We start from the raw sequence: 24,285 nt of genomic DNA, 5'->3' as shown, positions 1-24,285 counted from the left end.
TTCTTCCTCTTCAATAATTACGGCTTGGCACACGAAATCATTATACACAACTCCGTGCAGCTGACCAGCAAGTGCACTGAGTCGTCCAAGTAATACCTTACGTGAGTAAGGGTCGATCCCACAGAGATTGTCAGCTTGAAGCAAGCTATGGTCATCTTGTAAATCTAAGTTAGGCAGATTCAAATGGTTATGGGGTTTTGATAATTAAAAGAGTGAAATAGAACATAAATATGATAGAAATACTTATGCAATTCATTGGTGGGAATTTCAGATAAGCGTATGAAGATGCTTTGTTTCCTCTGAGCCTCTGCTTTCCTATTGCCTTCATCCAATCATTCATACTCCTTTCCATAGCAAGCTGTATGTAGGTGGATCACCGTTGTCAATGGCTACCATCCATCTTCTTAGTGAAAATGGTCCTCTACGGTTTACCACATGGCTAATCAGTTGTCGGTTCTCGATCGTGTCAGAATAAGATCCATTGATCCTTTGGCGCACTGTCACTGCACCCCATAGTCGAGAGTTTGACGCTCGTCAAAGTCATTCCATCTCAGATCCTACTCAGAATACCACAGACAAGGTTTAGACTTTTCGGATCTCAAGAATACTGCCCATTTGATTCTAGCTTATACCACGAAGACTTTGATCGCACAGAATGGAAGCTCTGTTGTCAGGAGAGGCAACCATGCGTCATGAACCAGGAGGCCAAGAGATACACACTCAAGCTCTCGCATATAGAACGGAGGTGGTTGTCAGGCACGCGTTCATAAGGGAGGATGATGATGAGTGTCACGGATCATCATATCCATCAGGTTGAAGTACAAGTGAATATCTTAGAACAAGAATAAGCTTGAATTGAATAGAAAACAGTAGTAATTGCATTAATTCATGAGGAACAGCAAAGCTCCACACCTTAATCTATGATGTGTAGAAACTCCACTGTTGAAAATACAAAAGAACAAGGTCTAGGCATGGCCGAATGGCCATGCATCCCAAATAGCATGAAACAAACGAAAGTGGGTTTAAAGACCTAATCCCAAGACCAATGATGATCAAAAGATGAAAATACAATAGTAAAAGGTCTTATTTATAGAGAACTAGTAACCTTGGGTTTACAGAAATATGTAAATGATGCAGAAATCCACTTCCGGGGTCCACTTGGTGTGTGCTTGGGCTGAGCATTGAAGCTTTCATGAGCATAGGCTTTTCTTGGAGTTAAACACCAGCTTTGGTGCCAGTTTGGGCGTTTAACTCCAATTCTGGTGCTAGTTTGGGCGTTTTACGCCAGAATTTTTATGCTAACTTGGAACGCCAGTTTGGGCCATCAAATCTTGGTCAAAGTATAGAGTATTATACATTGCTGAAAAGCCCAAGATGTCTACCTTCTAACACAATTAAGAGCGTGCCAATTGGGTTTCTGTAGCTCCAGAAATCCATTTCGAGTGCAGGGAGATCAGAATCCAACAGCATCTATAGTCCTTTTCTAGCCTCTGAATCAGATTTTTGCTCAGGTCCCTCAATTTCAGCCAGAAAATACCTGAAATCACAGAAAAACACACAAACTCATAGTAAAGCCTAGAAATGTGGTTTTTGCATAAAAACTAATAATTATATACTAAAATCTAACTAAATCATACTAAAAACTACCTAAAAACAATGCCAAAGAGCGTATAAATTATTCTCTCATCACAACACCAAACTTAAATTGTTGCTTGTCCCCAAGCAACTGAAAAAAATTGAATAAAAAGAAGAGAATATACAATGAATCTCACAATATCAATGAAACTTAGTCCCAATTAGACAAGCAGGGCTAGTAGCTTTTTGCTTCTGAACAGTTTTGGCATCTCACTTTATCCTTTGAAATTCAAAATGATTGGCATCTATAGGAACTCAGAATTTAGATTGTGTTATTGATTCTCCTAATTTAGTATATTGATTCTTGAACACAGCTACTGTATGAGTCTTGGCCGTGACCCTAAGCACTTTGTTTTCCAATATTACCACCGGATACATAAATGCCACAAACACATAACTGGGTGAACCTTTTCAGATTATGACTCAGCTTTGCTAAAGTCCCCAGTTAGAGGTGTCCAGAGTTCTTAAGCACACGCTTTCTGCTTTGGATCACGACTTTAACCAATCAGTCTCAAGCTTTTCACTTGGACCTTCATGACACAAGCACATGGCTAGGGACAGCTTGATTTAGCCACTTAGGCCAAGATTTTATTCCTTTGGGCCCTCCTATCCATTAATGCTCAAAGCCTTGGATCCCTTTTTATCCTTACCTTTTAGTTTAAAGGGCTATTGGCTTTTTTTACATGCTTTTTCTTTTTCTTTCTTTTTCTTTTTCGCCTTTTTTTTTCGCAACTTTTTTTTCACTACTTTTTCTCGCTTCAAGAATCAATTTCATGATTTTTCAGATTATCAATAACATTTCTCTTTGTTCATCATTCTTTCAAGAGCCAACACTTTTAACATTCATGAACTTCACTATAAAAAATATGCACTGTTCAAGCATTCATTCAGAAAAAAAAGTATTGCCACCACATCAAAATAATTAAACTAACTTCAAGATAAAAGTTGATATCCATGTACTTCTTGTTCTTTTGTAATTAGGAACATTTTTCATTTAAGAAAGGTGAAGGATTTATGGGACATTCATAGCTTCAAGGTATAGACACTGGACACTGATGAACGGATAATTTATACGCTTTTTGGCATTGTTTTAATATAGTTTTTAGTATGATTTAGTTAGTTTTTAGTATGTTTTTATTAGTTTTTAAGAAAATTCACAATTCATGACTTTACTATGAGTTTGTGTGTTTTTCTGTGATTTCAGGTAATTTCTGGCTGAAATTGAGGGACCTGAGCAAAAATTTGATTCAGAGGCTGACAAAGGACGGCTAATGCTGTTGGATTCTGACCTCCCTGCATTCGAAGTGGATTTTCTACAGCTACAGAACTCCAAATGGCATGCTCTCAATTGCGATGGAAATAGACATCCAGGGCTTTCCAGCAATATATAATAGTCCATACTTTGTGCGAGTTTTGACGACGTATAATGGCATCAAAATGCCAGCTCTCTACCCTTTTCTGGTGTTAAAACACCAGAACTGGCATAAAAGTTAGATTTAAATGTCCAAACTGGCATAAAAGCTGGCGTTTAACTCTAAGAGAAGCCTCTACATGTATGAAGCTCAATGCTCAGCCCAGAAACACACCAAGTGGGCCCGGAAGTGGATTTCTGCATCATTTACCTATTTTTGTAAACCCTAGTAGCTACTTTCATTATAAATAGGACCTTTTACTATTTTATTTTCATCTTCGGATTATAGAGACATTCTGGATATCATATTTTCATATTTGGGGAGGCTGGCCAGTCGGCCATGCCTGGACCTCCAGACCACTTATGTATCTTCAACGGTGAAGTTTCTACACACCATAGATTAGGGTGTGCAGCTCTGCTATTCCTCGAGTATTAATGCAATTAATACTATTTTCTATTCAATTCAAGCTTATTCTTGTTCTAAGATATTCACTCGCACTTTAACCTGATGAATGTGATGATCCGTGACACTTATCATCATTCCACCTATGAACGCGTGCCTGACAACCACTTCCGTTCTACTTAAGATTGAGCGTGTATCTCTTAGATTCCTGACTTATGCGTGTTGATTGCCTCTCCTGACAACAGAGCCTTCAACTCCTTGAGATCAGAGTTTTCGTGGTATAAGCTAGAATCCATTGGTAGCATTCTTGAGATCCGGAAAGTTTAAACCTTGTCTGTGGTATTCCGAGTAGGATCCGGGATGGGATGACTGTGACGAGCTTCAAACCCGTGACTGTAGGGCATGGTGACAGACGCAAAAGGATAGTAAATCCTACTCCTACATGATCGAGAACCAACAACTGATTAGCCATGCGGGAAACCGTAGAGAACCATTTTCACTGAGAGGACGGGAGGTAGCCATTGATGCCGGTGAAACCCAACATACAGCTTGCCATGGAAAGGAGTAAGAAGGATTGGATGAAGGCAGTAGGAAAGCAGAGATTCAATAGGAACAAAGCATCTTCATACGTGATGAGCGGATAATTTATACGCTTTTTGGCATTGTTTTTAGTATGTTTTAGTTAGTTTTATTATATTTTTATTAGTTTTTAGTTAAAATTCACTTTTCTGGACTTTACTATGAGTTTGTGTATTTTTATGTGATTTCAGGTATTTTCTGGCTGAAATTGAGGGACCTGAGCAAAAATCTGATTCAGAGGCTAGAAAGGAATGCAGATGCTGTTGGATTCTGACCTTCCTGCACTCAAAGAGGATTTTCTGGAGCTACAAAAGCCCAATTGGCGCGCTCTCAATTGCGTTGAAAAGTAGACATCCTGGGCTTTCCAGCAATGTATAATAGTCCATACTTTGCTTGAGATTTGGTGGCCCAAACAGGCGTTCCAAGTCAGCTCAAGAATTCTGGCGTTTAACGCCGGAACTAGCACAAGAATGGGAGTTAAACGCCCAAACTGGCACAAAAGCTGGCGTTTAACTCCAAGAAAAGTCTCTACACATGAAAGCTTCAATTCTCAGTCCAAGCACACACCAAGTGGGCCCGGAAGTGGATTTTTATGTCATTTACTCATCTTTGTAAACCATAAGCTACTAGTTCTCTACAAATAGGACCTTTTGCTATTGTATTTTCATCTTTGGATCACTTTAGATCTTTTGATCATCTTTGGACGTCTAGTTCTTAGATCATTGGAGGATGGCCATTCGGCCATGCCTAGACCTTGTTCTTATGTATTTTCAACGGTGGAGTTTCTACACACCATAGATTAAGGTGTGGAGCTCTGCTGTACCTCGAGTATTAATGCAATTACTATTGTTCTTCTATTCAATTCAGCTTATTCTTGTTCTGAGATATTCATTCGCACCCAAGAACTTGATGAATGTGATGATTATGTGACGCTCATCATCATTCTCACTTATGAACGCGTGCCTGACAACCACTCCCGTTCTACATGCAAACAAGGCTTGAATGTTTATCTCTTGGATTCCTTAATCAGAATCTTCGTGGTATAAGCTAGAATTGATGGCGGCATTCAAGAAAATCTGGAAGGTATAAACCTTGTCGGTGGTATTCTGAGTAGGATTCAAGGATTGAATGACTGTGACGAGCTTCAAACTCGCGATTGTGGGGCGTTAGTGACAGACGCAAAAGAATTACTGGATTCTATTCCGACATGATCGAGAACCGACAGCTGAATAGCCGTGCTGTGACAGAGCGCATTGAACATTTTCACTGAGAGGATGGGACTGTAGCCATTGACAACGGTGATGCCCAACATACAGCTTGCCATGGAAAGGAGTAAGAAGGATTGGATGAAGACAGTAGGAAAGCAGAGAGACGGAAGGGACAAAGCATCTCCATACGCTTATCTGAAATTCTCACCAATGAATTACATAAGTATCTCTATCTTTATGTTTTATTTATCTTTTAATCATTAATCCTCCATAACCATTTGAATCTGCCTGACTGAGATTTACAAGATGACCATAGCTTGCTTCATACCAACAATCTCCGTGGGATCGACCCTTACTTGCGTAAGGTTTATTACTTAGACAACCCAGTGCACTTGCTGGTTAGTTGTGCAAAGTTGTGATAAGGAGTTGAGATTGCAATTGAGCGTACCATGTTGATGGCGCCATTGATGATTACAATTTCGTGCACCAATACGCTCATCTGAAATTCCCACCAATGAATTACATAAGTATCTCTATCTTTATTTTATGTTTATCTTCTAGTTATCAAAACTCCATAACCAGTTGAATCCGCCTGACTGAGATTTACAAGATGACCGTAGCTTGCTTCAAGCCGACAATCTCCGTGGGATCGACCCTTACTCACGTAAGGTTTGTTACTTGGACGACCCAGTGCACTTGCTGGTTAGTTGTGCAAAGTTGTGAGAAAGAGTGATATTACAATTGTGCGTACCAAGTTGTTGGCGCCATTGAGATCACAATTTCGTGCACTAAGTTTTTGGTGCCGTTACCGGGGATTGTTCGAGTTTGGACAACTGACGGTTCATCTTGTTGCTTAGATTAGGTAATTTTCTTCTTATTAAATCTTTATTTGATTTTCAAAAATTTTTCAAAATCCTTTCAAAAATGTTTTTCTTCTTTTTTCGTTTTTCTAAAGATAATTTTTGAAAAACCCAAAAAAATTCATAAAATCATAAAAACTCAAAAATATTTCATGGTTCTTGTTGGAATCTAGGGCCAAATTTTAAGTTTGGTGTCAATTGCATGATTTTAATTGTCTTGTAATTTTCGAAACACATGCATTGTGTTCTTGATGATCTTCAAGTTGTTCTTGATGAATTGCCTTGTTTGATCTTCATGATTTATTGATTTGCACTGCATGATGTTCTACATATGTATTCTTGCATTCATATGGCCCAAACATGAGAAAATTCTAAGTTTGCTGTCCTCCATGTTTTCTTTCATTAAGAAAACTGAGTTCTTGATGTTCATCTTAATCTTCAAGCTTGTTCTTGGTGTTCATCTTGACGTTCATAATGTTCTTGCATATATCTTGTATTCCGATCCAAGAATTATATGTTTTGACTCATTTTGTTATTTTTCAAAATTGAAAACATATCTTCTTGAATAAAGGATTTAGCAAAATGAAGATCCAAGAACATAAAGCAGAGGAATTACAGAGAAAAAGCTGGGCGTTCAAAATCAAATCTTTTTCAAATCAAATATTTTCAATCATATCTTTTTTAAAATCATATCTTTTCAAATATATCTTTTTTCAAAAATCAACTCTTTTCCTCATATTTTCAAAAATTTTGATTCAAAAATTTCAAGTTTGTTACTTTCTTGTTAAGAGAGATTCAATATTTGAAATTTAGAATCATATCTTTTAAATTTCTTGCTAATCAAGTCATTATTTTTTAAAAAAATCAAATCTTTTTAATTTGTATTTCAAAAATATCTTTTTAAAATTCTAATTTAAAAATCTTTTTCTAACTTCTTATCTTTTTCAAATTTGTTTCTTATCTTTTTCAAAACCACCTTTTCACTCTTAATTTTTGAAAAAGCATTAACCAATTTTTTTAAAAAAATTCTTTTTAATTAACTACTTGTTTTGAATTTTAATTTTCGAAAATCATATCAATTTTATCTTTTTCTATTTAAACACTAACATTCCTCCTCCATTGTCAATTCGAACTCCATCTCTCTTTGTGTGTTCGAATTCTTACCTCATTCTTCTATTCTTATTTTCCTCTCACACCTCAAGGAATCTCTATACTGTGACATAAAGGATTCCATATTTTCTTTGTTTTCCTCTCTTTCATATGAGCAAGAACAAAGATAAAGGCATACTTGTTGAAGCTGATCCTGAACCTGAAAGGACTCTGAAGAGGAAGCTAAGAGCAGCTAAAGCACAAAACTCTGAAGAGGACCTCATTGAAATTTTTGAAAAGGAAGCAGCAAAAGAAACAATTATGGCTGAACCAAACAACAATGCAAGGAAGATGCTTGGTGATTTTACTACACCAACTTTCAACTTCTATGGAAGAAGCATTCTCAATCCCTGCCATAGGAGCAAACAATTTTGAGCTAAAGCCTTAATTAGTTTCTCTACTGCAACAGAACTGCAAGTTTCATTGACTTCCATCAGAAGACCCTTATCAGTTTTTAACTGAGTTCTTGCAGATCTGTGATACTGTTAAGACCAATGGAGTTGATCCTAAAGTCTACAAGTTTATGCTATTCCCTTTTGCTGTAAGAGACAGAGCTAGAACATGGTTGGACTCACAACCCAGAGATAGCCTGGACTCTTGGGATAAGCTGGTCACAGCTTTCTTAGCCAAGTTCTTTCCTCCTCAAAAGCTGAGAAAGCTTAGAGTGGATGTTCAAACCTTCAGACAGAAAGAAGGTGAATTCCTCTATGAAGCTTGGGAAAGATACAAGCAGCTGACCAAAAAGTGTCAATCTGACATGCTTTCAGAATGCACCACATTAGATATATTCTATGATGGTCTATCTGAATTTTCCAAGATGTCACTGGACCACTCTGCAGGTGGATCCATTCACCTAAAGAAAATGCCTGTAGAAGCTCAGGAACTTATTGAAATGGTTGCAAATAACCAGTTCATGTATACCTCTGAGAGGAATCCTGTGAGTAATAGGACGCCTCAAAAGAGAGGAGTTCTTGAAATTGATGCTCTGAATGCCATACTGGCTCAGAACAAAATATTGACCCAACAAGTCAATATGATCTCTCAGAGTCTGAATGGATTGCAAAATGCATCCAACAGTACTAAAGAAGCATCATCGGAAGAAGAAGCTTATGATCCTGAGAACCCTGTAATTGTAGAGGTGAATTACATGGGTGAAGCCTTTGGCAACACCTATAATCCTTCATAGAAAAATCATCCAAATTTTTCATGGAAGGATCAACAGAAGCAAGGCTTCAATAATAACAATGGTGGAAGAAACATGTTTAGCAACAGCAAACCTTTCCCATCATCATCTCAGCAACAGACAGAGCATTTTGAGCAGAATCCTTCTAGCTTAGCAAACATAGTCTCTGATCTATCCAAGGCCACTCTTAGTTTAATGACTGAAATAAGATCCTCCATTAGAAATTTGGAGGTACAAGTGGGTCAGTTGAGTAAAAAGGTTAATGAAATTCCTCCTAGCACTCTCCCAAGTAATACTGAAGAGAATCCCAAAGGAGAGTGCAAGGCCATTGATATAATCAACATGGCTGAAACCTTAGAGGAGGAGGAGGACGTGAATCCATTGAGGAAGACCTCAAGGGACGTCCAATAGTCAGTAAGGAATACCCTAATGAGGAACCAAAGGAATCTGAGGCTCATACAGAAACCATAGAGATTCCCTTGGACCTCCTTTTACCATTCATGAGCTCTGATGACTATTCATCTTCTGAAGAGGATGAAGACATTGTTGAAGGGCAAGTTGCTCAATATTTAGGAGTAATCATGAAGTTGAATGCCAAGCTATTTGGTAATGAGACTTGGGAGGAAGAACCTCCCTTGCTCACCAATGAACTGAATACATTGGTTCAGCAAAATTTACCTCAAAAGAAACAGGATCCTGATAAATTTTTAATACCCTGTACCATAGGCACCATGACCTTTGAAAAAGCTTTGTGTGACCTGGGGTCAGGAATAAACATGATGCCCCTCTTTGTAATGGAGAGACTGGAAATCTATGAGGTAAAAGCTGCCAAATTCTCATTGGAGATGGTAGATAAATCTATGAAAAAGGCTTATTGCCTAGTAGAGGAGGTGCTAGTGAAGGTTGAAGGCCTTTACTTCTCTGCTAATTTCATAATCCTAGACACTAGGAGGGATGAGGATGAATCCATCATCCTTGGAAGACCCTTCCTAGCCACAGCAAGAGCTGTAATTGATGTTGACAGAGGAGAGTTGATTCTTCATGTGAATGAAGAATGCCTTGTAGTAAAGACTCAAAGTTCTCCATTTGTAACCATGGAGAGTAAGCATGAAGAGCTTCTCCCAATACAGAGTCAAACAGATCCCCCACATTCAAACTATAAGTTTGGTATTGGAAGGCCACAGCCAAACTCTAAGTTTGGTGTTGAGAGATCTCAACCATACTCTGATCATTGATGCTACGATTTTAGGAAATTGCACGATTGGCAAAAATTCCTTCCGGCAAGTGCACCGGTTATCGTCAAGTAAAAACTCACAATAGAGTGAGGTCGAATCCCACAAGGATTGGTTGAGTGAGCAATTCGGATTAGAAGTGTGTTCTAGTTGAGCGGAATCAAGATTTAGATGAGAATTACGGAATGTTAAATTGCATGAATTAAAGAGCGAGAAGCTAAATTGCTGAAATTAAAAGGGGATCGGGGTGATTGCATGAATTTAATTGCAGAATGTAAAGAGAAAGTGGTAGATCAGAATGGGGAAATTCATTGGGGTTCAGGAGATATTGAGATCTCCGAATCAAAACATTTTTTTTTATCCCTTCTTCAACCAATGCATTCATTGAATTTTGCTTGGCAATCTTATATGATTGGATCCCAATCCCTTGGCTCACCAATTCTCTCTAAAAACAAACAAATTCCCAATCCCTTGGTTTAAATGTTCATAAGAAGAGATGATGCTCGATCACTGATTATACCACACAGTTTCATGAACCACAATTTGGTAGGATTACATGTCACAATATCCATCCAAACCCCAATCCAATTCACTGTGAGAAAGCTTCTCTAGCATGAATCCTCCATTCCTTTCCCAAGGTTCCGAAGGATTCCAATTATGGATAGTTTCTTTCCCAAGACAACTAACCAATGGAATTAGATCGAGAAGCTTTCTAACAAAATTCAAGAGAAAAGATTGAAGAAGAAGATAAAAACTATTATTGATTCATTGAATTACAATAGAGCTCCCTAACCCAATGAAGGGGGTTTAGTGAGTCATAGCTCTGAATTCAATTACCAAAAGTATGAAAACTAGAAAAATGATCCCAAAAGTCCCTTACTAACTTCAATTCTATCCTATTTATACACTTTCTAAATTGAGCTTCTGTTGTGCTTCTTGGGCTTTGAGGCCTTTCCCTGATTTCCTTTTGCTTTGGGTTTATGATCCATAATCCTGATGAGGCTGCTGATCCAATTCTGTAACATTCATTGAGCCAACTTAGTGATAATCAAGTAATGACATATGACTCAACAAATTGAAATTCCAGACTCATCAATTCTTCAGGCCCAATCCCATAAACCATGATATTCAATTGGGTTTCATACCAGAGTACGTTTAAGTTAATGTTTGTGCTCAAATGCTAACTTAAACTGCAATATCTTTGGCCCAGAAACCTTTTCAAATAGTGGCGTTTAAGTTGCAGTTTAAGCTTCAGCTAAGGTTAAACTGAAGCTTAAACGTGGAAATGGAAGAAGGCAACCCTGGAGGGTAAAATAGTCGAACACGTTTAAGCTTCAGTTTAAGGTTAAACTGAAGCTTAAACGTGGAAATGGAAGAAAGCAACTACGGAGTGTGGAATGGTCGAACACGTTTAAGCTTCAGTTTAAGGTTAAACTGAAACTTAAACGTGGAAATGAGAAAGCAACCCTGGAGGAGAAAAATTAGTCGAACACGTTTAAGCTTCAGTTTAAAGTTAAACTGAAGCTTAAACGTGGAAATGAGAAAGCAACCCTGGAGGAGAATTCTGGTCGAACACGTTTAAGCTCCAGTTTAAGGTTAAACTGGAGCTTAAACGTGGGAATGCTCCCTGGTGCATTTCTCAATTCTGGCGTTTAACTTCCAGTTTAAGGTTAAACTGGAGGTTAAACGCCAGTTTCAGCTTTTCTCAGCTTTCATGATTTTGGCGTTTAAGCTCAGTTTAAGCTTAAATTGGAGCTTAAACGCCACTTCCCAGTATTATATGGTTTGGCAGTTTAAGTTCCAGTTTAAGCTTAAAATGGAACTTAAACTCCACATGTGATATTCAAGCTTCCTTTATTGATTTTGTTGCTTCCTTGCCTAGCCTCTTCTTCCCTGAAATCATCCAAACAACTGCATCAAAGTCTTGCAAAATTTCATGAGAAATCTTCCATTCATAGCATTCAAGTAATATAACTAAAAACTCATGGAATTTGCATCAAAATCATACTGTTTGGATGGTTCATTGCTTTGTTGTTCATTTAACCATTCTTGGTTACTTTAAGCTCAAGAAAATGCATAAAACAACTAAAACTAACAGAAAAATGCTAGTGAAACTAGCCTAAGATGCCTTGGCATCACAACACCAAACTTAATACTTGCTTGTCCCTAAGCAAGTCCTGAGTTATTTGAGAAGAAAGTATGAAACAGAAAGCAATTGCATTGGCTATATTAGCAAGCATTTGAAGTTCATCAGAAGGGTTTTATGCAGAAAGTTGCAGCATCACTTTTTCATTCTTATTAGGTAAGATTATCACTTTTTCATTGCATCCATCAAACACTGCTATGGCCTCTTGTTATTCTTATGTCCTTGGCACTTTTCCCTTCTTTGTTTTTCTTTTTCTTAGAGCTCCTTTGCTCCTTGTTTGCTCAGTGTCATGTGTTGCACAAGCCTTTGGCATTTTCTTTTTCTTATCAGTGCACTACACATATCCACTACAGGCATTTTAGTTCACATTTCTTCTTGAGACATTGGTGCCCAGCACCTCTTTGTGTGACTAAATGTTTTGTATTTAGGTTGCTCTTGATAATGGACTTTTGGTTGATAATCCCGGGTTAGTTAACCCAAGTTACCAAGTGTTGAAACACTCCTCAGAACCTATTCATCCAAGCATATCCTTAATACATAAACACCACAGGCATTTGTCTCAGAAGTTCAAACCATTGGTGCCTAGCTTATTTTCTCAATTTTTTTGCTTTTTGGTTGCCCTTTTTCAGTGGCTTTTTCTTCTTCTTTTTCTTTCTTTTTCATGGCCAAAGACATTTATTCATCACGATCCATAGACAGTATTCAAACTTCTACACAAAAATGATAATTCTACACTCAATTTCCAGTGATCTGACTAAACAATCAAGCATGCATACCACCACTTAATTCTACTTGATTTGTCACTAATTGAGCCAAGTTACTTTTGTTCAAACTTTTCTTTTATTTTTGGAAACAGAACAAGCATGGCAAGCATTTGTTTAAGAAGGTGAAGTTATATCCAAACATCTAGGCATTCACTTTATTCAAAGCAGTAAACCAACACTCATACTAAAAATTTCACATAAAACTTAAATGACTTAAAATGAAAGAAAGCTCATAAAGACAATTCACAAACTATTATTTGCTTATTAAGGAACAAGACCACCTTTCATTTGTTGCTTGGTTCTTTTTGATTCTTGGGGTCCTGCTTCTTCTTGCTTCTTACCTCTTTTTGACCACTTGTACTTCCTTTGTCTTTTCTTATGAGCTTTGTCCAGAATCCAGCTTTTTTCATTGTTTCTTCCACTCTTTCTTCAAGGATCATTGCCTTGTTCATTTCTCCTTCTTTCCTCCCCTTGAAATACTCATCAAAAGTTGGGAATGCTGGGTCCATCTTGTGTAGATGTTCCCCTATGTAGTTAAGCTTGATTTGAGAACTGATGTTGTAATCAGCTTGAACTGCATATCTTGCATTCTGCAAAGTGGTGGCTTCCTTGATTGCCAAGATATTGTCATCTTGGTGTTGGCCTATGTGGCTGAGGGATTCCTGTAATTGTAAATTCTGTTCCCTTTGCAGATCTAGGAATCTTGATTCAAAGTTCCTTTGCATGTCCATCATTTTTAGGTGAAAGTCCTCTTGCTTCTCTTGAGACCTCATGTATTGTTGAGACATTCCTTCTATGATTTCCTGCATTCTTCTCATATCCATGGGGTCTCTGGGAACTTTTTGCCCTCTTTCTGGATTTCCTTGCTCTTCTTGCTCTTCTTCTCCTTCTTGCTCTGCTTCTTGCTCCCCTTCTGCTTGTTGCCCTTCTTCATTTCTTCTTTTTGTATGTCTTGGAGCAATTGGGCCAAGAGTCATTCTGTGAGCAGTCATGGCCATTCCAGGATGTAGCCAATTAGGTCTTGCATCTTCAAGTGGTACTTGGGCCTCGATGCATAGTCTGATGATGGTGCTAGGGAAGTGGAGCCAGGAGTCAGGGTCACTTTTCTCACTAAACTCTTGTATCTGTTCAGCAATGAGTTTATGAACTTTGATCTCCCCTCCCATCATAATGCAATGTAGCAAGACGGCTCTTTTAGGGACTATTTCTGAAGAGTTTGCAGTGGGTAGGATGGATCTCCTAACTATTTCATACCACCCTTTAGCTTCAGGTGTTAGGTCTCCCCTTCTCAAGATTCTTAGAGCCCCTTTTGTTTTTCTCACCCATTCAGCTCTGATGGCACAAAGGTCTTCAGCAATAGTCAAATAGTCAGGTTCTCCTATCATCCTATCCTCATAACTTGCTTGGCTGAAACGTATGTTTTTCAGGCCAAGAGTTTTCATGATTGCCTTTGGGCTGAAATCAACTTCCACCCCTCTCACATAGCTTTTGTATGTGGGTTCCTCGGTTGGATCCTCCCTTACTGCATTTGCATAAAACTCTTTCACCAGATTGATGTTGATTTTAGTGATTGGCTTAGTCAGGAGCTCCCACTTCCTCTTTTTGATCTTCTCCCAAACACTTGGGAACTCCTCCTTTCCAAGGTCAAAGGGAATCTCAGCTAGTATCCTTTTAGGTCTCATCCATTCAGCCTGAATCTCATGAAAAACTGATTTGTATTTCCATGCATCAAATTCCCTTTCCTCCTCCATTGGCTGCTTGCCTTTTCTTCTTTTGTGGCTAGATGAGGCTGCCATTGGTTCTTTAGTTTTGGCAAGTGACAAGCTAAGGTTGACAAGGTGAAGTAAGAAAATGTTGTTAGAAGTGTGGTGACGTTATTTTCGGCAAGAGGTAGTTATGCTATGATGAAAGAATATGTGCAAGAAGGAGATTTGGTGGTGTGGAACTCGTTCCCCAAGTGGTTCTTTATAGTGCATGCAAGTGAAAATTGGACGGCTAGGGTGATTTGTGAAGGATGGCTTGATGGTAAATATATGAATTAGGGAGAAAGACGAATTGCTTTTCACTTTCTTGGAAGTATTCTGGGTGCATTAAGTTGTTCATGTAGCTATCTTTTCATGCAGAACTTCCTTTTCCCATGTGTTAGTTTCAAAGACTTGTGAACTCCCTTTTTGACCAAGCACCGTACCTCCCCCCTTTGTCTTTTTCATCCATTCTTATCCTTACTTTTGTACCTGCACAAACAAACAACTTTGCCATCATTTTTTTTTCGGTCCATGTGAATAATGAATAGTACTTGCACATGTTTTTCATTCTTTTTGAATTGTATATCAATGATTGACTTCATGAGCTTATAGCCGTGACCCTTGTATATATGCACACTTATTACTGGACACCAAACTTAGTGTTTGGTAATGTCTCCTGATGACATGAAATTCATGTTGGTTGTCCTTAATGAATGTGCATAATTCTAATAAATCATAGTCACTTTGGCTCTTTGATCCTAAACAATTTTACTACCTAAAGTAATTGAAATCAAAGTATTAAAACATGCAAATGGTATACTTGTCATGAATTTCTAAATCCAGAGGAACTTCCTGCTTTTCATTAACTGTGTTCAAAGAGGAACACCAAACTTAATGTTTGGTTGTGCACCTTGAATGAAAGATTGAATACAATTTGAATAAGATTTGGGGGTGCCTTCAGGCACACCAAACTTAGAGACCAATTGTATTTTACATGCAATGTTTAGTGCACCTTATCAACAGTTGTCCTGAGGATTCAAGTTCATGCATAAGAAACCATGCTTTATTAGATGCAAAGCAAAACAATAAAGAGTAAGGATACTAAAACATGGGTTGCCTCCCATGAAGCGCTTCTTTAACGTCACGAGCTTGACGGTTGTCCCTTGTTAAGGTGGATTGTAGTGCTTGATGTCCTCTCCTCTCACTATGAAAACGTCCCCTTTTGATTCCTTCATGATTTCCAAATGTTCCATAGAAAGAACTTTCCTGATTGTGAACACTTGAGGGAGCTGGGAAGGAATGGTTTTGAGGCCAGGTCGGATTGGCAGATAATGACTTGATATCACTTTATCTCCCGGAGAGAAACCTTCAGTGGGAATTTTCTTGTTCCTCCACCCTCTTGGCAATTTCTTTACAATTCTTCCCTCTCTTTTGAGGATTTCTTCATTGACCCTTATGCCAGGAGGATCCTTCTGATCTGTTTCTATTGATTCTTGTGGCTTTAACTCTTGCAATTCTTGTTTGCCTTCCAAAGACTGTTTCAAAGTTTCAGCTGCTGGATTGCTTTCCTCCAAACACAGATGGCTACTATCATCCATCGGCTTTTCAGGTTCTGGTTCAGGCTCAGATGCAGGTTTGAAAACATGAAAAATGAGCTGTTCATCATGTACTCTCAAAATTAGCTTTCCTTGTTCTATATCTATGAGTGCTCTAGCAGTGGCTAGAAATGGCCTTCCCAGAATAATAGGGTGTAGGTAGCTTTCCTCCATGTCCAAAATGACAAAGTCTGTGGGGAAGAAATAATTTCCCACTTTCACAAGCACATTCTCAACTACCCCTTCAGCTTGCTTTTGAGTTTTGTCAGCCAGTTGTATGATTACATCAGTGGATCTCACCTCATTCAGTTGTAGCCTCTTCATAAGAGTCAGAGGCATCACATTTATGCTAGCTCCTAGATCACAGAATCCTCTGTCAATTTTTGTTTCCCCTATGATGCAGGGGATATGAAAACTTCCTGGGTCTGTTTTCTTAGAGACTATGTCCTTCTTGATGAGGGCACTGCATTTTTTGTTCATTATTACAGTTTGTCCTCCCTTCAAAACTCTTTTCTTGCTCAGCAATTCCTTCAAATACTTGATATGTGTAGGCATCTGCTGGAGAATCTCAAGAAAGGGAATATTGATATGGAGAGACTTAAATGTCTCTAAAAACCTTGAATATGTTTTCCCTTTTTCACCTCCTCCTAACCTCTGAGGAAATGGTACTTTTGGTTGGTATGTTTCCAGCATGCCTTTATTTTGCAATTCCTTGGCTTGCTCAGTTTCACTTTCCTGCTTAGCTTCTTCCACACCTTCCTTCAAGATTTCTGGCTCCTGTTTTGAGGGTCTGATTCCTTCTTCTTCTGAGACTTCCTTCAATATGGTGATGGCCTTGCATTCTTCCCATCTCACTCCCTTTTGTTCCCCTTTAGGATTCTTTTCTGTGTCACTAGGGAACACTGCAGTTGACTTGGGGGCCTGTTGAGATAGCTCTCCTACTCGAGACTCCATCCTCTTGAGTTTTTCACCATGGTTCCTTAAGGTAGATCTCACATCATCCCTAAAGCTTTTCAACTCACTTATGTCCTGACCCATGTTTGCAAGCATTCCTTCTATCCTGTTTAATTGATCTTGAAATTGTTGGTTAGGATTAGGTTGGGCAGGTTGATTATTTTGACCATGATATGGTGGTTTGGAGTAAGTGTTTTGTGTGGCTTGGTATGATCTTTGGTTGGAGTTTTGGTATGTGGAATTGTTATGTTGGTTGGGGTTGTAAGGTTTGTGGTTTTGTGGTTGGGTTTGCTGGTTTCCCCACCCAAAGTTTGGGTGGTTTTTCCAGCCTGGGTTGTAAGTGTTGGAATGTGGATCATATGGTTGCCTTTGTTGATTTCCCACATAGTTGGCCTCTTCCCAATCACCTCCTTCAGTGCTTACTTCCTCTTGATCTTGTGTGTGTATTGCAGCCACTTGATTTGTTTCTAATTTCCTGGTGAGCTCTGCTAGTTGCTTGGCAAACACCTTGTTTTGGGCTAGAATTTTATCAACATGGTTCAGCTCCATGACTCCCTTAGTGTTGTGTCTCTCTGAAGCATAGTAGTACTCATTCTCAGCCACGGTCTCAATCACTTCAATGGCTTCTTCCACAGTCTTTTTCCTGTTCAATGAACCTCCTGATGAATGGTCTACAGCCTTCCTTGATTCATAAGAAAGTCCAACATAGAAAATATGCAATTGCACCCAGTCATGGAACATGTCTGGTGGGCATTTCCTTGTCAAATCCTTGAATCTCTCCCATGCCTCGTAGAGAGTTTCACCATCTTGTTGTCTAAAAGTCTGAACCTCAGATCGAAGCCTATTGACCTTTTGTGGGGGGTAGAAACGTGCCAGAAACTTGCTTTGCACCTCATCCCAGGTTGTTAGGCTCCCCCTTGGAAATGATTCCAGCCACTTAGCTGCCTTGTCCCTAAGTGAAAATGGGAACATGAGCAGTTTATAGGCATCTTCCTGGACTCCATTGGACTTCACATTGTCGCAAATTCTCAGGAATTTTGTGAGATGTTGGTTTGGATCTTCATTAGCACTCCCACCAAATGAACAATGATTCTCCACCAGTGATATTAGCTGTGGTTTGAGTTCAAATTTGTTGGCCTGAATGGGTGGTTTTTGAATGCTGCTACCACAATTCCCAGAGGTTGGGTTTATGTATGAACCAAGAACCCTCCTCTCGGGAATGGCATTGTTCCCATCAGCTCTCTCATGGTTGTGAACTTCTCTATCCATGTTGAGATCTAGAGCTTCCTCAAAATTGTCCTCAGATTCTCCTTCAGATTCTTCCTCTCTCAGTACTCTCTTCCCTCTTGCTTCCCTTCTAAGTTTATGAAGGGTCCTCTCTGGTTCGGTATATGGAGGAGTTGATGTCTCTCCTCTCCTACCTGTCATACAAGAACACAGCACAGGCAACAAACAAGTGAAATACTCTTGGTTAATGGAAGAGTATGGTTAGAGCAGTTGAGGAATTAATTCAAATAGTTAGTGAGTCAGTGAGTTAGTTGCTTGAATTTAAAGGCATAAAGAAAGAAAGCAAGTAACAGAGTGCAGAAATTAAAATTCAACAAGTAACTTGAACTGAATTAACAAAACAAGAAAAATGCTCAATCTAGTTAACTTCCAATTTGAGAATTGTCAATCGAAAACCAATCCCCGGCAACGGCGCCATAAACTTGATGCTACGATTTTAGGAAATTGCACGATCGGCAAAAATTCCTTCCGGCAAGTGCACCGGTTATCGTCAAATAAAAACTCACAATAGAGTGAGGTCGAATCCCACAAGGATTGGTTGAGTGAGCAATTCGGATTAGAAGTGTGTTCTAGTTGAGCGGAATCAAGATTTAGATGAGAATTGCGGAATGTTAAATTGCATGAATTAAAGAGCGAGAAGCTAAATTGCTGAAATTAAAAGGGGATCGGGGTGATTGCATGAATTTAATTGCAGAATGTAAAGAGAAAGTGGTAGATCAGAATGGGGAAATTCATTGGGGTTCAGGAGATATTGAGATCTCCGAATCAAAACATTTTTTTTATCCCTTCTTCAACCAATGCATTCATTGAATTTTGCTTGGCAATCTTATATGATTGGATCCCAATCCCTTGGCTCACCAATTCTCTCTAAAAACAAACAAATTCCCAATCCCTTGGTTTAAATGTTCATAAGAAGAGATGATGCTCGATCACTGATTATACCACACAGTTTCATGAACCACAATTTGGTAGGATTACATGTCACAATATCCATCCAAACCCCAATCCAATTCACTGTGAGAAAGCTTCTCTAGCATGAATCCTCCATTCCTTTCCCAAGGTTCCGAAGGATTCCAATTATGGATAGTTTCTTTCCCAAGACAACTAACCAATGGAATTAGATCGAGAAGCTTTCTAACAAAATTCAAGAGAAAAGATTGAAGAAGAAGATAAAAACTATTATTGATTCATTGAATTACAATAGAGCTCCCTAACCCAATGAAGGGGGTTTAGTGAGTCATAGCTCTGAATTCAATTACCAAAAGTATGAAAACTAGAAAAATGATCCCAAAAGTCCCTTACTAACTTCAATTCTATCCTATTTATACACTTTCTAAATTGAGCTTCTGTTGTGCTTCTTGGGCTTTGAGGCCTTTCCCTGATTTCCTTTTGCTTTGGGTTTATGATCCATAATCCTGATGAGGCTGCTGATCCAATTCTGTAACATTCATTGAGCCAACTTAGTGATAATCAAGTAATGACATATGACTCAACAAATTGAAATTCCAGACTCATCAATTCTTCAGGCCCAATCCCATAAACCATGATATTCAATTGGGTTTCATACCAGAGTACGTTTAAGTTAATGTTTGTGCTCAAATGCTAACTTAAACTGCAATATCTTTGGCCCAGAAACCTTTTCAAATAGTGGCGTTTAAGTTGCAGTTTAAGCTTCAGCTAAGGTTAAACTGAAGCTTAAACGTGGAAATGGAAGAAGGCAACCCTGGAGGGTAAAATAGTCGAACACGTTTAAGCTTCAGTTTAAGGTTAAACTGAAGCTTAAACGTGGAAATGGAAGAAAGCAACTACGGAGTGTGGAATGGTCGAACACGTTTAAGCTTCAGTTTAAGGTTAAACTGAAACTTAAACGTGGAAATGAGAAAGCAACCCTGGAGGAGAAAAATTAGTCGAACACGTTTAAGCAACCCTGGAGGAGAAAAATTCAATCATCTGTGAAGCTCCATGAGAGCTCACTGTCAAGCTATTGACATTAAAGAAACACTTATTGGGAGGCAACCCAATTTTATTTTAATTTTATCTATATTATTTTGTTTTCTTTTAGGTTGATGATCATGTGAAGTCACAAAGACAATTACAAAAATAAAGAAAAAAATCAAAAACAGCATTAAAAACAGCACACCTTGGAGGAAGGACTTACTGGCGTTTAAACGCCAGCAAGGGTAGCAAAATGGGCATTTAAACACCCAATCTGGCACCTTTCTGGGCGTTTAAACGTTAGAATAGGGTACCAGACTGGCGTTTAAATGTCAGAATAGGGCAACAAACTGGCGTTTAGATGCCAGAACAAGAAGGAAAGCTGGCGTTTAAACGCTAGAACAGGGCAGCAGACTGGCGTTTAAAAGCCAGGATTGCACTCTAAGGAGTTTTCAATGCCCAATTAGAGCAGGGATGAAGAATTCCTTGACCCCTCAGGATCTGTGGACCCCACAGGATCCCCACCAACCTCAACTCACTCTCTCTCCTCTTCACACCTTTCTACAACACTCTTCCCAAAATACCCTTCACCAATCACCTCCATATCTCTTCCCCAAAAACCCTTCACCAATCACTTCCTTAACTCTTCCCCAAAAACCCCCACCCACCTTCAAAATTCAAAACCATTTCCCTCCCAAACCCACCCAAACCTTTCGGCCACTCTCCCCCCTTTTCCCTATAAATCCCCCTTCACTCCTTTATTTTCGCACATCATACACCACCTTCTTCTACCCTTGGCCGACCCCTATACACCCTCCATCTCCTCCATTTTCTTCTTCTACATCTTTCTTTCTTCTTTTGCTCGGGGACAAGCAAATATTTGAAGTTTGGTGTGGTAAAAGCATTGTTTTTTGTTTTTCCATAACCATTTATGGCACCTAAGGCCAGAGAAGCCTCTAGAAAGAGGAAAGGGAAGGCAACTGCCTCCACCTCTGAGTCATAGGAGATGGAGAGATTCATCTCAAAGGTCCATCAAGACCACTTCTATAAAGTTGGGGCCAAGAAGAAGGTGATCCCTGAGGTCCCTTTTAGGCTAAAAAAGGGCGAATATCCAGAGATCTGACAAGAGATCTGAAGAAGAGGTTGGGAAGTTCTTACCAACCCCATTCAACGAGTCAAAAACTTAATGGTTCAAGAGTTCTATGCAAACACATGGATCACAAGAAACCATGATCAAGGTATGAACCCAAACCCAAAGAATTGGCTTACAATGGGGGAAATACTTAGATTTCAGTCTGGAAAACGTGAGGCTAGCGTTCAACTTACCAATGATGGAAGAAAACACACGTCCCTACACTAGAAGGGTCAACTTTGATCAATGGTTAGGCCAAGTCCTCATGGACATATGTGTAGAAAGAGCTCAATGGAAAAGAGACTCAAGAGGCAACCCGATTCAATTGAGAAGACCGAATCTTAAGCCTGTGGCTAGAGGATGGTTGGAGTTCATCCAACGCTCTATCATTCCCACTAGCAACTGATCTGAGGTAACTGTGGATCGGGCCATCATGATCCATAGTATCATGATTGGAGAGGAAGTAAAAGTTCATGAAATCATACCTCTAGAACTCTACAAGGTGGCTGACAAGTCCTCACATTTGGCAAGATTAACCTTTCTTCATCTCATATGTCACCTTTGCTATTCAGCTGGGATTGTCATAGAGGGAGATATCCTCATTGAAGAGGACAAGCCCATCACAAAGAAGAGGATGGAGCAAACTAGAGAGCCCATTCATGGCACTCAATAAGAGCATGAGGAATTCCCTTATCAAGAAATCCCTGAGATGCCTCAAGGGATGCAATTTCCTCCACACAATTATTGGGAGCAACTCAACACTTCTTTGGAAAGCTTGAGTTACAACATGGACCAATTAAGGATGGAACATCAAGAGCACTCCATCACTCTCCATGAGATTAGAGAAGATCAAAGAGCTATGAGGGAGGAGCAACAAAGGAAAGGAAGAGACATAGAGGAGCTCAAGAGCACCATTGGTTCTTCAAGAGGAGGAAGATGCCACGCTCACTATGGTGGACTCATTCCTTAATCTCCTTGTCTATTTATTTTTCTGTTTTCAGTTTTGATGCTTTATGTGTTATCCATGTGTGTGTCTTTATTACATGATCATTAGTGTCTAGTGTCTATGTTTTAAAGCTATGAATAACTCCATGAATCCTTCACCTCTCTTAAATGAAAAATGTGCTTAATTACAAAAGAACAAGAAGTACTTGGATTTCAAATTTTATCTTGAAATTAGTTTAATTAAACTTGTAATCAAGTTTTTGGCGCCGTTGCCGGGGATTGAAATAGATTGACAATGATTAAGTGAAGTGGAGGTCTAGATCAAGCACTCTTTCTTTTTTGTTTCTTTTTAAGTTTTTACTAACACACTAACTGTTTGAATTTTTGCTTAAACTAACTAAAACTTCATTCTAGCAATAGATTGAAGTTTCACTGGCTTTCTGGATCTGTGTGTTTATTGTTGTGTTTGTATGTCAGGTACAAGAAGATCCTCCCCTATCCTCTCTGAAATTGACCAAAGAACTCTTCGAAGAATAAGAAGAGCTGAAAGAGGAAAGAACATCGTTGGAGAGGAAGAATCTGAGGAGGAATTTCAAGAGATAGAAGGAGATCCATCAAATCCCAATCAACCAGAAGGAGGAGCTAACAATAACCCACAACAAAGAAGAGTACTGGCTTCCTACACATTTGCAAATGCTAGACACTATGGGAGTAGCATTCTTACTCCTAATGTCAATGCAAACAACTTTGAACTAAAGCCACAACTCATCACTTTGGTCCAAAACAACTGCTCTTTTGGAGGAGGGCCATTGGAGGACCCAAATCAACACCTATCTACCTTCTTGAGGATTTGTGACACTGTCAAAACCAATGGTGTACCTCCTGACAGCTACAAGTTACTGCTCTTTCCATTCTCTCTCAGGGACAAAGCCACACAATGGCTAGAAACATTTCCAAAGGAGAGCATCAACACTTGGGATGATTTGGTGAGCAAGTTTCTTGCCAAATTTTATCCCCCTCAAAGGATCATAAGATTGAAAACTGAGGTGCAGACATTCACTCAAATGGAGGCTGAAAACCTATATGAAGCATGGGAAAGATATAAGGCTGTGTTGAGGAAATGTCCACCAGAGATGTTCACTGAGTGGGACAAGCTGCAGAACTTCTATGAATGACTTACTCTGAAGGCTTAAAAAGCAATTGATCATTCAGCTGGAGGCTCCTTACAACTCATGAAAACTATAGAAGAAGCTCAAAATCTCATTGATATGGTGGCCAACAACCAATATTTCTTTGCTCACCAAAGGCAACGCCAACCATCACAAAGGAGAGGAGTAATGGAGTTGGAAGGAGTGGATTCAATCCTAGCTCAGAACAAAATGATGCAGCAGCAAATTCAATAACAGTTTGAGCAGATGGCCAAGAGAATTGACAGCCTTCAAGTTGCATCAGTGAGTGCCACAAGCCAACCATCAAATACTTGGGTGCAAAATGAAGAAACTCAAGAGGAGCCACAACAAGAGCAAGTACACTATATGAACAACCAAAATCCTGGAATAAATGAAGTCTATGGTGATACTTACAATCCTTCTTGGAAAAACCATCCCAACCTCAGATGGGGAGACAACCACAATCAAACTCAGCATTCATGGCAAAGGAACTCAAGTAAAAACAATTGGAAAAACACAAACCAAAACAACCAGCCAAACACTAACCAAAACACATATAGAAAACCACAAAACACTTATCCCAACTCTAACCATTATCCACCCAATAACCACCCAACTAACCAAAACACCTACCATCATCCAGCAACACCCCACAACTAACCAATCTCACAAGACTCTCAGAGGATTACTAATCTAGAGATGCTCATGGAGAAGATGATGAAGAACCAAGAATTGACAACAAAGAACCAAGAAGCCTCCATGAAGAACCTAGAGAGGCAGATTGGGCAAATCTCCAAGCAGATTTCTGTTGAAAAACCATCAAGCTCACTACCAAGTGACACCATTCCTAATCCAAAAGAGGAGCGCAAGGCAATACAGTTAAGGAGTGGAAAAATCCTGCTGAAAGATGAAGAAGCCACCAAGAAGCCCAAGGAAAGTGACAAGAAACAAAT

General features: G+C 39.1%; 1 non-coding gene across 1 annotated transcript; it reads left to right on the top strand.

Moving 5' to 3' along the window:
* The first annotated feature begins 17,603 nt into the window (after positions 1–17,603).
* Positions 17,604–17,707, top strand: LOC112716789 (small nucleolar RNA R71). The gene has a single exon (XR_003160469.1). It is a non-coding gene; the product is annotated as a small nucleolar RNA R71 (small nucleolar RNA).
* The last annotated feature ends 6,578 nt before the right edge of the window (positions 17,708–24,285 follow it).

This window comes from Arachis hypogaea, chromosome 1 (assembly GCF_003086295.3).
Source record: "Arachis hypogaea cultivar Tifrunner chromosome 1, arahy.Tifrunner.gnm2.J5K5, whole genome shotgun sequence".
NCBI classification, from domain to species: domain Eukaryota; kingdom Viridiplantae; phylum Streptophyta; class Magnoliopsida; order Fabales; family Fabaceae; genus Arachis; species Arachis hypogaea.
The sequence above is the reverse complement of the archived record's forward strand: the minus strand, read 5'-3'. Positions and strand labels throughout refer to the sequence as shown.